Raw genomic sequence first — 12650 nt, 5'->3', positions numbered from 1 at the left:
AATTTGGAGAAAAAATTAAAGTCAATAAATGCAAAAATTTGTCCACCACTTATCTGTTTGTCGTACTGTGGTTGTATGTTGCTATTGTACTGTGGGTGAGTGTTCTACTTGTGTATGACTGTGATGCTGGAAGCTAACTCACTGGTGTTTCCAACGCCAGCAGGGTCACCCAAAGCGAACAGGTTTCAGCAGAGCTTCCAGATTAAGAACGGACTACAAAGTAAGAATTTGCTGTCCACTGCTGAGAAATTCGCCACTGAAAAGTTTATGCGTAACACTGAAACATTGTCAGATGCTGAAGCCTTGTAACTAGATGCAGAACATTGTCAGAGACAGGGCCGGAGGATGAACCCCTCAGCTCACAAGGCTCTCAACATCTGACTGAGGATGAGCTGCCTTCGTGAAGTAAAGGTGATCCTTATGATGTAAATAGAGAAAAACCTGTGAGAATAAAGCCATCAGCACCTTCATTTGCTGATGAGGCATGACTTTAAATGGGAAGAAACAGCTGCCAAAATCTACTAATAATTAGAACTTGAAATTTATGAAGTCTGAATCTAGGGAAGTTGAAAGTTGTCAAAAATAAACTGGAATGCGTAACAAGCGATCCTAGCTGTTAGTGATATGAAATGAACTGGCATTGACCATTTTGAATCAGAAGACCATTTGGATTTCAAGGCAATGACACAATCAAGAGGAATGGCTTTACATTCATCTTTAAGAAGGACATTTAAAGATTTAGCTTGAAGTACAATACTGTCTGTGATAGGAGTATATAGATACACATTAAGCGATATCCAATCAATAAAACTATTATTCCAATTTCTACTCCAATCACTAATGCTAGTGATGCAGAAATTAAAGAATTCTACCAATGTCTTCAGCCTGAAATTGATCAACATGCGTCCAAAATACATCGATAGTTATTGGAAATTGGAATGCAAAAGTTGGAAACAAGGAGGAAGGAGTACTAATAGGAAAATACGATTTGGTGAGAAAATGAAGCTGAAGGCTGCATGATAGAATTTTGAAGGGCAACGACTTGTTCATAACAAATACATTTTTCAATAACATAACCAACAACTATGCACATGGACTACTCCAGACACAGAAATCAAATTGACTATATCTATAGGATGATACTATGGAGAAGCTCAGGATCAGCAGTTAAAACCCGGGCAGGGGTTTACTGCAGAACAGATCATTAATTGCTTGTATGTAAGTTCAAGTTGAAGCTGAAGACAATTAAAACAAGTCCACAAGAACCAAAATATGAACTAATATATCCTATCTGAATTTTGAGCACATCCCAAGAACAGATTTTTAGGATTGAACATGCATGACGAAGACCTGAGGAGCTACGGAAAGACATCAAGGACATCCTTTATGAAGAAAGCAAAAGTTCATTAAAAAGAAAGAAAAGATCAAAGTGTATGTCAGAAGAGACTCAAACTTGCTCTTAACCTAGAGTAACTAAGAAAAATGGAAGAAATGAGGTAAAAAAGCTGAACAGAAAGTTTCAAAGGGCAGCTTTAGAAGACAAAGTAAAATATTATATTGAAATGAGTAAAGACCTAGAATCAGAAAAACAAAAAGGAAGAGCATACTCAGTATGTCTTAAACGGAAAGATCTCAAGAAAAAATTCAGCCCCACTCTACCTTGTCTGCTGCCTGCAGGCTGTTGGCTCTTCTTGCCTGAGGGTAGATTCCTCAGTCTGCTTCCTTGACCTTGGACCAGCAAGCAGCCAGTAAGTTGAAGGACCTTCAGTTTACTAACTGTCCAAGGAGAGTGAGTTGAATTGAGCCCTCTGTACTGCTATGTGTACTAATTAGTAATCTTTTTTGCTATATAAGATGATATATACAAGGGGTACCAAAAAAAATCTGATACTCATTTGTGGGTTTTTTTGTTTGTTTTTGATGTGAGGGGGATAGTGCATTTGGAGTTCATTCCACCAGGTCAGACTGTTAATCAAGCTTTCTATTTAGAGGTTCTGAAAACATTGCATAACTATGTGCAACAAAAAAGACCTGATTTGTGGCAGACACGGGACTGGTTTTGCCACCAAAACAATGCACCTGCTTACGCGGCCAGCTCAGTGTGAGCTAGTTTTAGGCAAAACCCAGCATGCCTTTCTTGCCCCACGCATATTACTCACCTGACCTCACTATGTGTGACTTCTTTTTGTTTCTGTGAATGAAGAAGGACATGACAGGACAGTGATTTGAGATGCGGAAGAGGCGAAGAAAAAAATGAGGGAGATGCTATCCACCATCTGAAAAGATGAGTTTGAAAAATGTTTCCAAGAATGGAATCATAGATTTGACAAATTTATTAAGTGTAATGGAGAGTACTTTGAAGTGATAAAGTTGTTTTGTAAAAAAATTTAAATACATAGCCTTGGGAAAAAAATCTGGTTTTTTTTGGTGTTCCATTGTATATATAAATATATATATATATATGTGTGTGTGTGTGTATATATGCGTATATATATATATATACACACAAAAAGAAATACTTCAAGCCTCGAGTTACAATATTGAAAGAGTCTATGGGCCAAACACTGAACGATGCAGGAAGTATCCAAAGAAGATGGAGAGAATACAGTCACTGTACCAAAGAACTAGTCTCTATTCCACTATTTCACACAGTAGCATATGAGTTATGCTGCTAAAGGAAGAAGTTCATATGCGCTGAAAGCATTAGCCAAAACAAGGCTCCAGGAATTGATGAAATACAAATTGAAATGTCTCAATAAGCTGATGAACTACTACACACACTTACTCGCCTATGCCAGGAAATTTGGAAGACAGATTCTTGGCCAGCTGATTGGGAGCGATCCATATTTGTACTCATTCCAAAGATAAGTGATCTAACAGAATGCTCAAATTATAGAAATATATTGTTGATATCACATGCAAGCAAAATTTTGCTGAAGATCATTAAACAACAGTTGAAGCAGTACATTGACGGGAAACTGTCAGAAGTTCAGACTAGATTCAGAAGAGGTCCTGGATTAAGGGATATTGCTGATGTCAAATGTATCTTGACTGAAAACAGAGAATACCAAAGAGATGTTTTATTGACTATACCAAGGCATTTGACTGTGTGGATCATAACTATGCCTGGCCTTGAGAAGACTGGGAATCCCAGAACAGTACATTGTGCTCATGAAGAATTTGTCCACGGAAGAAGAGGCAGTTGTGAGACTAGAACGAGGGAATATTGCATGGCTTAAAGTCAGAAAAGGTGTTTATCAAGATTGTATCCTTTCACCATACTTAACAAATCTGTATGTTGAGAAAATCATAAGAGAAGCTGGATTATATGAAGAAGAATGCTGCATTAGGATTGGAGGAAGGCTTATTAACAACCTTCAATGTGCAGATGATACAACCTTGATTGCTGAAAGAGGGGGACTTGAAGCTCTTGCTGATGAAGACGAGGATTGCAGCCTTCAGTATAAATAACAACTCAGTGTAAAACAAACAAAACAAAAGCCTCACAACTGGATCAGTAGGTAACATCATGATAAATGGAGAAAAGCTTGATGTTGTCAAGATTTTTGTCTTGACAAAATGCTCATGGAAACAGGAGTCAAGAGATCTAATAACTCATTGCATTGGGTACATCTGCTGTACAACACTCATTAGAGAGTTGAAAATCAGGTAGGTTACTTTGAGGACTAAGGTGCGCCTGACCCAAGCCATGGTATTTTCAATTGCCTCATGTGTATGTGAAAGTTGGACACCGAATAAGGAAAACTTAAGAAGAATTAGTGCATTTAAATTGTGGTTCTGGAGAATAATACTGAAAGTATCATGGCATGTCAAAATAACAAAGACATCTTGGAAGAAGTTTATACTCCTTAGGGGCAAGACTGTCTTGTTACTTTGGACATGTCAGGAGAGACCAGTCCCCAGAGAAAAGAGATCATCGTTGGTAAAGTAGCGTGGCAGGGACAAAAAGGAAGACTTTGAACAAGATGGCACATGACAGGAAGAGATCACTGAAGATACGAGTGTTATAGCAAAGTGTGGTGAAGAAAGCAGATAGTGTCCAGCTATCAATTGGAATGGTGTTTAGGGTCTAAAAGGCTTGTTTTCAAATAAGCAGTGAGCTAAGTCCACATCGAAGAAGCACACGAGCCTGTGTGATTAAAAGGCGATGATAACAAAATCCAAATATAATGAACGGAAAAGTATCAGAGCTTAAATGGTGAACTCCGAATTTGTAGAAGTATATGGAGGAAGGTGGGTACATAATATCCATCTTCAGAGTGTCTGGTCAGATTGAGCCTCTTCAGATCCACTCTAGTCACAAGCAAAGAACTTAAACAGCTTTACTATCAGACAGATTATTGTGAACTTGATTATGATGGATCGAACCATGGCATAATATATTTGGTCAGTCAATGGTATAATATACTTGGTCTCTTGACCCAACCTGAATTTGCTTTATGCTCAATATTTCTCAATTGTTTCATGCCAGAAATTTCTTCTCTGGCTTTTAAAATATTGTTGGTGTTTTTTCCTTTCTTACTCTTTATTTTTATCTTCATATTAATATTGTTTTCTTCTTTCTGTTTTATTTTTGTTTTTTACTGTTTCTGTGAGGTTTCTGAGGTAGGAAGTACACATGGAGGGGGTGCATAGAGACAATAAGTGATGCAATGGCTTATCAGGAGGGGTAAGGAGTGAGGGAGTTGTTAGGGAGCAATCAATGGATGTGGAAGCAGAGAGGGAGCACTAGAATTGATTCCCATTACATAAATACAACTCTTTTTAAAAGTGATCTAACTATGGAAGTGTATGATATGTGAATATTATATCAAGAAAACTACTAAAAGGAAGAAAGATACCAAACTTGCCCTATGGTTACTATGGGTGAAGTAGGAAAGTTTTTGCTTAGGGCCATTGGGTTTATTTTAATGTTTGTGAAACAATAATGGTCGTACACCATGAAGAATATATTCAATGGCACTGGATTATATATGTAGAAGTTGTTGAATTAGAGAATGTTTTGTGTATATCTTTCCCATATTTGAAAAAGAATTACATGAATAAATAACCATGAGTACAAGCGTGGTAGTTATGTGATCTGGTGTCAATTGGAGGATTGGGAGTGAAGGGGTGGAGTCTAACTTGTCATTCATTTTATAGCCAATGAGGCCTCGGTGTGGGCATGGCCTTCTCCTGAGAATTCTGGGAAATCCTGTATTTTACCTCCTTGGAGGCTGGAGACACCTCTCTCTTTACTCACTCCCTGGGAGACATTGCAGCTGACAAGACACATGGAACTACGCTAGTGCCCTGAGCTGGAGAAGCCACATGAACCTGCCCTGAGGCAACCAGATCTCTGAAGCTGGAGAAGCCACATAGAGACCCCTGCCAGCACTGAGATGTTTACAATACTTCTGGATCCAAATACTTTCTACCACTGACCTGTGATCATCCTGCATTTGGCATCATTGCATGTGGTTTGTGAATCTGAAGATGACTTTATAGATTGGTATCAGACATTTGAGCTACTATCAGACTTATGGACTTGATCTGAACTGGATTGGGATGTTTTCTCAATAGTCAATTGCTCTTGTTTATAAAACTCTCTCTTAAACACATATGAGTTTCCCTGGATTTGTTTCTCTAGTCTACCCAGATTAAAACAACAGGAAAGAAGAAAATGTTCTAAAGTTGATTGTGGTAAAGATCGTACAACTCTTCCTGATGTGATTGAACTGTTGGATTGCATAAAATATGGATAAAGTGCCCATGTGCAGTGGTCCAGACAGCAACTGGAAGCAGGGACTCCGGGACAGATGATCCTTCAGGACCAGCCCTGAGAATGGTGATACCGGAAGGGTGGAGGGAGGGTGGGGTAGAAAGGGGGAACCGATTACAAGGATCTACATATAACCTTCTCCCTGGGGGATGGACAACAGAAAAGTGGGTGAAGGGAGACATCGGACAGGGGGAGCGGGGAGGGAGAGGAAAAATGGCTCAAGTAGAAAGCAAATGCTTTAAGAATGATGATAGCAACAAATGTACACATATGCTTGACACAATGGATGGATGGATGGATTGTGATAAGAGTTGTATGAGCCCCCAATAAAATGATTTTAAAAAATAAAATGGCACATGACACTTTTGTGTTCAAACTCTAGTATGATTGTCACATTTTAAAGAATTCGGGTCATGGAGAGCTAAGACACTAATATACATGCACACCCATATACTCACATATCCCATTTAAATGTGTGAGTAAGCAACCAATGGGCACCACATAGGATTTTGTTTGGGTCATCACTGCCCTAAACTGGCCCTGCATGTATAGCAGATGGCCTAAGCCATCCTCACGACGGTTACTATGTTGGAGTCTACTGTTGCAGCCACAATGCCAACTCAACTCATTAATGAACTCCCTGTGAGCCAGAATGGACTTGATGCCAGTGAGCTCTCTACCAAACATGATGGCTTTCTCTGGACATTGGCCCCCTCATGGAAACATGTCCAAAGTAAACAAGACAAAATCTCACCACCTTTGTTTCTAAGAATATTTCAAATGGTCACAAATTCTTTGCAGGTCTCCCAACCAGAGGTTGTGTCTACTTCCCTATGTTTTGAACCTGGGCCAGCCCTCTGACTTTACCCAATAGATTATGCTGCAGTGATTATATGATTTCCTAGCTGAGGCTCAAAGAGGCTTTGATAAAAGGAACCCAGGACCACAGGAGACGGGGCTGGCGGCCTGGCACTGCACAGGAGGGGCAGCCAAGGCAGTGGCATCACTTGGACTGGTGGAACTCATCACCCAGTGTGGTAACATACCAAACCCCTACTCCCACTCAGCCCCCGCCACCATACCCCCCATGCAATCCCTATCACTCCACCAGTCAGGGTACGAGTCATGGATCCTGTCAGTGCACTGAGAGTGTGGTCTCGGCCTTGGCCAGTGGCAGAGGGGAGGGCCTGCAGAAAGATTCTTGAGGAGTGGTTGCAGGTGCTGGGCCTTGGTCCTGAGGATGGGCCAAGGCTGAGCCAATCTGCACAGAATCTATTCTGTCCACAGCGGGGAGGGCATCAAAACCAGCCCAGCCCAGGAGTAAATGATCCTATGCATTGCCCACTGAGGGACACCAACCCTGTAGTGGTGCCATTGATGGTTTCACCATAAGTAAAACTGTCATTGTCCCAAACGGAACATGTTAATAATGCTGCACACAATATACACTTTCCTTATTCAAAGCACCTTTTGAACTAAAAAAAGAGAAAATCCAGTGTTACTCTTCCCCATCCTCAGAATATGGCTCGCTTAAAAAATATCCATGCTAAAGTGATTTAACATGATGTCAAAGGTGAACTTCGGTAGTACATGGAAGTCTGTCATAGTCAGATGTCTATCTGTTTGCTGCAGAAGTTTAGTCTCTGTCCAAATATATGGGCAATCAGTTAATGCTGGTTAAAATGTTCTTGTTTCTGCAATGAACTAGCAATAACTAAAAAATAATAATTCTGCAACTAACTGTAAAGTAAGCAAAGGGAATGAAAACCGAAAACAAACAACCACTGCATTTTCTAAGTAGCTGAGCAGAGACATGAAATGAATGGCAGTTCTAAACCCCTAGCTGCTCCTTACATGGGAGAGTGAAGCGACTTTCTGCTCCAGTAGAGTTCCAGTCCCAGAATTCCAAGAGATGCCATTCTGCCCTGTCCAGTGGGGCATCTATGAGTCAGAATCGACTCGATGGCAGTGAGTTGGATTTGGGGTTGATTAAATAATGATAATGGCTTTCACGTGGCCAACATTATATGTCTCATGCATCCACCTTAACTGCAGCTCTGCCCCCCGCCTCTTGTCATTCTACCCAAGCCTATGAGGACTCTCTCTCTCTTTGCCTGCTACCTGGCGCCCCACATGGTCAGGAGGGGAGATGTGTGACCTCTGCACAAGGCACACTCAGGCCTCTCTTGTCTGGCACAGCACATGTTAGATCTATCCTATAGCTTTGTTGTCACACCACCTGCACGAAGGTGCTCACCTCTTGTTCTGTGAGTCAGCCCCATTTCTGTCCCTTGCTGTCTCATGACATATTCAATGTTACAGCTCTTTCTTCTGGGTCTAGGAGGTTCTTAGCATAGGAAACCTAGGTCATTGGTCCAAAGAATATGCTGTGCTCTAGACTTTTCTTGATGGTAGTGAGACTCCCTGAACCTCTGTGAGACTGGCCTTTATACAAGCAGCCTCCTTGCCAATTTCAGTTATGGTTTTCCCACCAGCAGCAGGAACTGATGCCCTTGGTAGAACACACATTAGTCAATTTGCCTAGCTCCAGTCAATCATTTTGTGGGCATTAAAAGGCCATAGAAAAGTGATTCCTTAGACTACACCTCATTAAACAAGTCTCCCTGGTCAGTACACAGTGAACAAATCCAAGTTCCTTCTCTTTTCACTCTTTTATAAGCCTCCTAAATCCTCTCTTAGCCAGACTTTACTGTTTTTTCACATTCTGAATACTCTGTCATCTTCAGGATCTTTTTTTCCTTTGAAAATCGCCAACTTTTTTAATGGAGCAATCAAATCTTTTTCTTTGTAACCAATCACCTAGACTTTTAACAAGTCCAACAAAGTGACTTTGCCAACAAAGAATTTTCTTTTATTGAGGGAGAAGTTATGAACATTCAAACATTATTTTTTCCTATCAAAAATGCATTACATTTGTTAGCAGTTATTTGACATGTTGCTGACATTTGCTTTATAGCAAAGTTAAATAATTCAGTGTATGGATATTAGATGAATTCATCTCTGCCCTTTACTCGAGTAGTTCTATGTATATGTATGTGCATGTTTTACATCAATGCAAAATGTTCACTTACTCTGTGGTGCATATCTACTGGTCTCATGTTCCAGAATCTCTGGATCTTTTTTAATGCCTTTTCCTGCCATCGAATGTATTAGACACTATTTCTAGTTTAATGAATTTGATATGAGTCACCAGTACACTGTGGCTGTTTTTACTAAGCTAACTGTGATCATGGAATATATTAATAGGTCTATGACATCCAAGAACTAGGAAAGAATTCCTCTGCTAAACTTATAATTGGTCACACCCTTGAAATATTGTGCCAAATCTGGGCACTGGCATTTTAAAGCACACACAAAAGAACGGAGAAGATTGTAGAGTAACAAAACTGAACCAAAAAAGAAAATGAGAAGTGGTTAAAGTGGTGGGGATTGTTTAAGCTCTAGAAAAAAACACTTGTACTTTGTATAAAGAGAGTCTATCGACAAGAAATTGCCACAAAAGAAAATATCACAAAAGTTCAATAGGAGCTGATTATTTAAATAAATTATGGTGACTCCACATAATAGAATACCACTACAAAACACTTGACAAGGACAGGTGAATATTTTTATATTGTTTTGAAGTAAGAAGGGCTTTTCTAAATACCGTAAAATACAGAAGGCATAAAATACAGATGTCAAAGATCTCTATATATACAGCATATATATAAGAAGATTTTATAATGAAGAATATATATATAGTCTTCATTAGAAACCGAGTTCTGGAGGGACACAGGAGAAGGGGAAATGGGGGGAAAAGAAGGGGGTGTCAACACATCCAGGGACAAGGGAAGAATAAGTGATCTAAAATTGATGGTGAGGAGGGCATAGGATGCTTGTGGGTGGGGGGACTCAATCAAGGGCAATGTAGCCGAGAGGAATTGCCAACCCGAATGAAGGCTGAATGTGATAATGGTACAAGAAGAAAGTAAAAGGAAATAGAGGAAAGAACTGGGAGGAAAAGGACATTTATAGAGGTCTAAATACAGGCATGTATATATGTAAATACATTTATATATAATGACAGGGGAATAGGTCTATGTACATATATTTATTTATATTTACGGTAGCAGATGGACACTGGGTATCCACTCAAGTACTCCCTCAACTCAAGAACAATTTGTTCTTCTAATACCAGACTTTGTGATGTTCACCTTCCCTGACATGACTGCCGAAGACAAAATGGGTGCATAAGCAAGTGTGGTGAGCGAGCTGATGGTGCCCAAAGATATAGCATCTGGGGTCTTCAAAGTTGAAGATAAACAAATGCCATCTAGCTCAGAAGCAACAAACCCCACATGGGAGAAGCACACCAGCCTGTGTGATCATGAGGTGTTGATGGGATCAGGTATCAGGCATCAAAGACCCCAAACAAAACAAACAAACCAACAAACATATCAGTGGGAATGAGGGAGCGGGAAGAATAGAGATGCAAAGTCCATCAGTAGTCAATTGGACACCCCCTGTCAGAAGGGCCTCAAAGAAGAGAAAAGCCAGTCAGGGTGCAGTATAGCATCAATGAAACACATAACCTTCTTTTAGTTCAGTGGTTCTCAACCTTCCTAATGCCGTGACCCTTAATACAGTTCTTCATGTTGTGGTGACCCCCCCCAACCATAAAATTATCTTTGTTGCGACTTCATAACTGTAATTTTGCTACTGTTATGAGTTGTGCGACCCTGTGAAAGGGTTGTTCCACCGCCAAAGAGGTCACAACCCACAGGTGGAGAACCGCTGCTCTAGTTCTTTAATGCTTCCTCTCTCCCCACTGCCATGATCCCAATTCTATCTTACAAATCTGACTAGATCAGAACATGTACACTGGTACAGGTAAGAGCTCACAACACAGGGAATACAGAGCAAATAAATCCCTCAGGACGAATAAGGATAGCAGTGATACTAGGAGGTGGGGGAGAGGGGAGTAAAGGGAACCAATTAGAATGATTTACATGTGGCACCCTCCCATCGGCATGGACAGCAGAAAAGTGAGTAAAGTGAGAAAGTGGTCGATGGAAGACATGAAAAAAAAAGAGAATTTATAAAAGATCAAGGGGACATGGGAGAGGGTGGGATAATGAGAAGCTGATGCCAAGAGCTCAAGTAGAAAGAAAATGTTTTGGAATAGATGATGACAACATATGTACAGATGTGTTTGATACAATGGATATATGTGTGGATTGTAGTAAGAGCTATAAGAACCCCCAATAAAATAAAATTAAAAATAATAAATGAAACCCTCCAGTAGGAAAAAATTTAGAAAAGAAGAAATATTTATGGATCAATAACACAGAAAGAAAAAAAAAAAGGTTGGCGTTCCCAGTATACCCAGACACAACTTAGAAGAAAGTCTTGATAATTTACTGTCAATCCTGTGGAGAACAATTCGACTCTGACAGGCAAGCAGACTCTGCGTGAATTAGAGTCAACATCATTCTACGGTTACTAGTTTTGGTTTGGGACCAGAAAAATACTCCAAAGTAATTGCCATCAAGTCACTTCCAACTCTTAGCGACCCTATAGGACAAGGTAGATCGCACTGCCCCTATGGTTTTCCATGACTGTAACTCTTCATGGGAGCAGAAAGCTACAGCTTTCTCCTGTGGGGTGACTGGTGGTTTCAACGTGCTGAGCTTGCTTGACCCATTCTGCCACCAATGCTGTTTTTCTTGAACCAAAGATAGCACTTAAGGCAATTCAACATTTGGTGTTTCCTTATGCAATAGAGGGTAAGAGTGCAGGGGATAAAAAAGCGCCAAAGGGGAGAACAGAGGCTGCACAAAGCGTTTATTTATTACAAGTAATTATTGAAATCACCCAGGAGTAGAAAGCAAAAGGTCACAACAACATGACAGAATGAGAACATTTTGAAAAATAGAAAATAGATATTTCTCAGAAGCCTTGGAGCGTGGAAACCACTATATCAGCTTTCTGTCACGGCTGTGGAATCTGGTTGAAAGCAGTACTACGAGGAAAAGAAACAGCTTGGTGGGGCACTTGTTGTTGTGTGCTGTCAAGCCAATTCCAACCCACGGCAGCCCTACTGGACAGAGAGGATCCACAATCAATATTCTTGGAAGCAGTAGTCAAGAGATCAGATAATGCATTGCATTGGGTCAATCTGTGGCACAAGACCTCTTCAAAGTATTGTTACATTGAGGACTAAGAATGTTACATTGAGGACTAAGGTGCCTCTTCGTCTACATTGAGGACTAAGGTACACTAAGATATTCTGAAGTGCCTCATCTGCATGTGAAAGTTGGGTACTGAATAAAGAAGAGTGAAGAAGAACCGATGCATTTCAATTATGTTGCTGCCAAAGAATATTGGACTGCCAAAAGAACAGGTCTGTGGAAGAAGTACAGCCAGAATACTCCTTAGAAGCAAAAATGGTGAGACTTTGTACTTTGGATGTGTTGTCAGGTGAGACCAGTCCCTGGGGAAGGACACCATGCTTGATAAAGTTGAGGAGCAGCAGAAAAGAGGAAGACTCTCAAGCAGATGGATTTGCCCAGTGGCTACAGCAATGGGTCCAAGCCTGGCAACAGTTGTGAGGGTGGAGCAGGACTGGGCAGGGTTTTGCTCGGTTGTACATGGAGGGTGACACTGACTTGACAGTGCCCTAACAACAACAACAACAACAATAACAGCATGAAAAATAATCAGTTTATTCTGTGGGAACTCTACCTTTAACTAATTTCTAGGACTTGGGAAGTTTCTCATTAATCACTGACCCAAATATGATGGGAATAACTCTCCTTTCTTTTCCTACTGCTGTAATTAGGCAAATGTGTTCCTAAGGTCTCATCTT

Source organism: Tenrec ecaudatus, chromosome 14 (genome assembly GCF_050624435.1).
Source record: "Tenrec ecaudatus isolate mTenEca1 chromosome 14, mTenEca1.hap1, whole genome shotgun sequence".
Taxonomy (NCBI): Eukaryota; Metazoa; Chordata; class Mammalia; order Afrosoricida; family Tenrecidae; genus Tenrec; species Tenrec ecaudatus.
Note: the sequence above shows the minus strand (reverse complement) of the source record.